The sequence below is a fragment of the Phoenix dactylifera genome, unplaced genomic scaffold (assembly GCF_009389715.1).
Source record: "Phoenix dactylifera cultivar Barhee BC4 unplaced genomic scaffold, palm_55x_up_171113_PBpolish2nd_filt_p 002074F, whole genome shotgun sequence".
Classification (NCBI taxonomy): Eukaryota; Viridiplantae; Streptophyta; class Magnoliopsida; order Arecales; family Arecaceae; genus Phoenix; species Phoenix dactylifera.
The window spans coordinates 15,801-21,376 of NW_024069348.1; the positions used below are offsets into that span (position 1 = coordinate 15,801).

Genomic DNA, 5,576 nt, shown 5'->3' on the forward strand with positions numbered 1-5,576 from the left:
GAGTACTAAGGTTGTAAAGGCCCCCGTGTCCAATGCTAGTAGGCTTAGGTAAGGGTTTATTCACTCTATCCCCTGTATCCCATAATTGTGCAGTCTCTGCGAGAGAATCTAAATAGTCCCATGCCTCATCGGGTTGCTTTTCCAAAAATAGACCATTGCACATAGTCTCTATAAATTGTTTTAACTGTGGAGACAACCCTTCGTAAAAGAAACTAATGGTTCTCCATGTTTCAAACCCATGATGAGGACAAGAGAGAAGCAAATCTTTAAATCTCTCCCAGCATTCATAAAATGTTTCATGGTCTTTTTGTTGGAAATTACTAATGTGCCTTTTCAAAAAGTTAGTCCTTTGTGCAGGAAAGAATTTTTTTAGGAATTCTCTTTGCATATCATGCCATGTTCCTAGCGATCTAGGTCTCAAGGAGTTCAGCCATGTTTTGGCTTTATCCTTTAAGGAAAAAGAAAACAAGGTCAATTTAAGGACGTCTTCCGATACATTTGGCACTCTAAATGTGATGCTAATTTCCTCAAAATCCTTAAGGTGAAGATAAGGGTTCTCGGATTCCATTCCATGGTACTTGGGCAGCAATTGAATTACTCCTGGTTTGATTTCAAAGTGTCCTACATTTTCAGGAATAATCATGCATGAAGGTTGACTAGTTCTAGTGGGATGTAAGTATTGTCGAAGTGTCATAACTGGGGGTCTACCTTCATCACCATGGTGACTTCCTACATCATCAGGAAAATTTGCCATCTTACAAGGTGTGAGATACTGCGAAGGAATTTCAAGGATGTGTCCTAAGGAATGATCTAAAGTTGTACGACTTAATCGACCGGTGTCATCCCTATTCCAACCTAGCATACAAAATTTAATTAAATTTTTTTTATGTTTTTGTTTTTTTTTTAAAAAAATAAATATAAATATAAGTACCAACTAAAGATACCCTAAAACTACACCCTAAAACAAAAATCTATTCACAATCAAACATGCAACTAAACATTACACCTCAATTTCTAATGTTTTTCTTAAATTTCTAGACAACTCCTAACTAGTTTGAAGAGGGCACCTAAGCCTCCAATCCGGTCTAATGAACCGAGTTGACCAGGTAAGCTCCCAGGTAAGTGGAGGGGTCACGATGCGTTCGCAAAGGTCCCACTTAAAACCCACTTGCCTCGAACAGATGAACTGTCTCCCTTATAGGGACAAAGCTTGCCTAGACATCAACTAAGCCACAGAGCGAAATTGGTGCAACTTTCGGTGGTCTTCATCCTATTGAGCTCGAATGTCCTTAGGGGCCAACGTCTAGTTGATTTTGGTTAAGCTTAGGATATTTATGTAATGGGGTGATTTTTGGGCTAAGGACGAGTGATGAAATCCCGACCTTATCTTTTTAAATGAGTTCAGCCCTTAGAATATTTTATGCTGATGCCTTATACTATATGCAACAATCAAGAGATTTTTTTTTTAATGTTTTATGACATGACATTAAATTTCATTGAATAAGTGATCAAGCAAATTATTTATTTTTTTTAAATTTTATGAGTTGAAGTTTGAAATTTGAATTCTGAAATTTGAAATTTGAAATTTTAGGTTTTTTTTTTTAAATTTTTTGAATAATCACCCTCGATCTTTTCTTAAAGTTTTTTTCTTAAATTTTCAATTAGCAACAAGGGTTAATGAGATATGATAACAATAAAATTCTGATTCTAAAATAATTAAATACAGAAAATTTAAAACAGAAAGCAGCAAGGTTTCGTATTAATCTAATGGTCCTGCAAATAATTAATCTCAGAATGTCAATCAGACCGTTCGGATGAAAGAAACACAGGTCCTGCACCTGACGACCAAATTTGAGTTCAATCAGACGGTTAATTACTTTGATATCAGAGTTTGATGCAGACTGTGCAGGGAATAAAAAAACAGCAGTAAAGAATTTTTTTTTTTTTGTTTTCGAAAGGAAAAGACTAACTACTAAAGTACTAATTAAATCTAAAATTATACTAATAAATCAGCCGTTCCCCGGCAACGGCGCCAAAAACTTGATGCGTCACAGAAATGTTCTCCCAAGTGCAGGAGAATCGCACAAGTAGTAAAATCTCGGAAGTCCGAGGTCGAATCCTCAGGGAACAAAATATATATTAGATTATTTAATATAATTTTAGATTTGTTGCCCAGATAGACAACCCAAGAGGGGGGGTGAATTGGGTTTTAAAATAATTTAGATAATTAAAACGATGTGGTTGATTAATTAAAAACTATTGCAAGTTATTTAATTAATGCTAAGTGCTGTGAGTGATGTGAGGGGAAGACGAAGAGAGACAATCCAATGCAAACACAGAGTTTTATAGTGGTTCGGAGCTACCCCTTGCTCCTACGTCCACTCCCCAAGTCTCTCTTGGGAATTCACTATAACCCCCTTGGATTACAGTCGGTTGTTTTGCAAGCTCACAACCAAACTTGTTGTTTTACGAGCTCACAACGAACTCGGTCGGTTTTCCCAGGCTCACCGACTAGAACCAACCCCGATTGTTTTCCCGGGCTCACAATCAAACCCTTACACGCGTTGGTTTTTAACTTGGCTCACCAACCAACCTTAGTCCCCTTGATTCAATCCCCCGATTGAACCAAGTAAATACAAGTTATAGAAGGAAGGGAAAATAAGCTTCTCAAAAGCAGATGTAAAACAATATAATCAAAAGAGGAGTTTAGAAGCCCTCAAACGCTTTTAAGCTGAAGTAGAGGAATGGCTTCTTGAACTCCGGTCTCCTCTCGAATGTGTAGTCGACTTGAATGCTGGAGGAGAAGGCTTTAATTCCTGGGAAGATGTAGATGGAGCTGTAAATGCAGATCTTCCCTTTTTCGTTGAAGAGCACGTTGCAGAGCTTGAATCCTTGATTAGTTGGAGTGGAATAACTGTTCTCCCTCTTGCTACAGTCTTCTGTGGCTATTTAAGCCAACCCCCACGGAAACTAGCCGTTACACTGCTTTTTCTGCCCGTTCTGCACACTCTGCGCAGCCTGACAATATGACCGTTGGTGGGTTGGAGTCGACTCGCGCGATCAGGAGTCGACTCGGCTGTAGCGGGAGTCGACTCAAGCTTTTCCGGAGTCGACTCGGCAACTGTTCCAAATTTGAATTAAAGTTGCCGTCACGACTGGGAGTCGACTCGTCTTGACCCGGAGTCGACTCGCCAACTTCTGGAGCTGACCTGGCAATTTTGGAGTCGGCTCATCCACTGAAGTCCGTGGATCCAATTTTGAATTTTGTCCACTCGAGTCGACTCGACTGTCCTTGGAGTCGACTCGAATCTCAGAGCCCGAACTCCCGATTCTCTGTCTTTTGGCTCATCCAGTCTTGGAGTCGACTCGAACTTCCTTGGAGTCGACTCGGCTCTCAGTTTCCGAAAGTTGGTCTTCTGCCTTTTGACGTGAAGCTTGTCTTGGAGTCGACTCGAGCTGTCTGGGAGTCGACTCGAATCTCAGAGGCAGTAACATGGTTTTCTGTCTGTCGATGGTCGCACAGTCTCGGAGTCGACTCGCGTATTGCGGGAGTCGACTCGAATCTCAGAGTCCATAAAATGCTCTCTGACCTTTTCTTTGTGTACGGCTGAGAGTCGACTCTTGCTTTCTCTGGAGTCGACTTGCCAACCATCGGAGTCGACTCGCGTTCCACTGGAGTCGACTCGAATCTCAGACCCGAGAAACTGCTCTCTGACTTTTCTTTGTGTACCTCTTGGAGTCGACTCTTACTATCCTGGAGTCGACTCGTTGAACATTGGAGTCGACTCGCGCACTTCAGGAGTCGACTCGTTGACAGGTTCTGAGATGAGGCTTTCTGTTCTTCTTTCTGTTTTCAGTCGGAGTCGACTCGTACTAGTCTGGAGTCGACTCGAGCTCGTGCCAGTGAACTTGATACGCTTGGAGTCGACTCGTGATACTCGGGAGTCGACTCGAGTCTCAGACTTTGGTTCAGCAGACTTCTTAACTTATCCAAAATACTATGAACCAAATCTAGAGACACTTGGACAGGATTTTCACTGAAACACTCAATTGAATTCATTAGTAATCACAAGATATACTCAAATGCTTTGAGCTCATCAAAATCAAATGGGGTTTTAATCAATCACTCCACAATCTCCCCCTTTTTGATGATGACAAAACTTTGAGTATATGTAAAATGACTTGCTCAATAAATAATGAAATAAAATCCATAAATGAATTCAAATGTCTAATAATTTAATTTATCCAAGTTTGAAAGGAGTGAAACAGCAAATTTCGGAGTTAAAGCTCCCCCTTTCATTTGGAATTATATAAGCCTTCATATTATGCAATCAATTGTTTGGCTTATATGTCATTAATGATTTAGCTTGATTAAAATTCAGATTCTCCCCCTCAACATATGCATTCAACTATGTTTTGATTCTCTGAATTTCCTTTTAATGCTTTGAAGTTTTTGAACTGAATTTTTTGTTTTTAGAGGGAAAATCTGTCAATTTGTTCTTGAGTAGGATTCAACTAATCTCCGAATATCCCTTGAATAGATTCTGGAGATTACTCCATTAGGAGCCCCAAAAGAGAGATAATGAGCCTCGAGGTACCGAATCCACTTAGAACAAATTTGTGTGTCTTTTTATTGATTTCCATTGATTTCTTTTACATATTTCATCCATATTTCTCCCCTTTTACATATTTTATACATATTTCTCCCCCTTTTTGTCATCATATCAAAAAGGAGGTAATCACACACAATCAATGGCACAAATGGCACAACCAATCATCAAATGGCACAGAAATGAAGATAAGATGTCTACTCATTGTATTGATATGAATGTGAATACATTTGAGCATACAATAAGTAAAGCAAAACAATACAAAACAAAACAAAAAGAACATCTATGGTCTCCTCGAGGATGAAGATCCCCTCCTCGAGGATGTATCTCCCCCTCTCGATGAGGTGGCTCCTCCTCTCGAGGATGTGGCTCCTCCTCTCGAGGATGGTGCTCCTCCTCTCAATCGGCTCTGCTCCATGAGGAGGGTGACTGCATCTGTAACATGTCCGAGCTGCGTGATGATAGACGTGGTGGCTCTGCTATATGTAGTGGAGAGCTCTGTCACCGACGCCTGAAGCCCAGTCACCGATGTCTGAAGTGCGTCCAGCTTGTCGATGAGTACATTCGCCAAGCGCTCGGCCCCCTCGGTGGTGGTGTGCATGTCACGACCTATCTCCTCTCGCATCTGTCGAGTGGAGCTCGTGACCTCACTCATGCTGTGGAACTGGGCCTGGACCAAACTCCGGACATTGTAGATCTCTTCCCGTACATGAGCCGTCATGTCAGTCACGGCTGTCAAGGAAGGGACCAACTGAGAAGATACGGGTGCAGGAGTGGGAGCAGGCACCGCACCTCGGAGCTCCCGAAGCAGCTCATCCCTCACCTCTCTGACTATCTCCTGTCGCAGCTCCCGGAGCTGCTCAGGATCAATCCGGACCGCCATAGAGGGTGGTGCCGAGGAGGAAGGTCCGGCGGAGGTGGTAGGAGCAGGAGGAGTGGATGGGAGGTCTGGATGGTCTGGAAGGT

General features: G+C 41.8%; 1 pseudogene; it reads left to right on the top strand.

Annotated features, from left to right (window-relative positions):
- Nucleotides 1-233: 233 nt before the first annotated feature.
- Nucleotides 234-331, top strand: LOC120109352 (annotated as a pseudogene).
- Nucleotides 332-5,576: the final 5,245 nt, after the last annotated feature.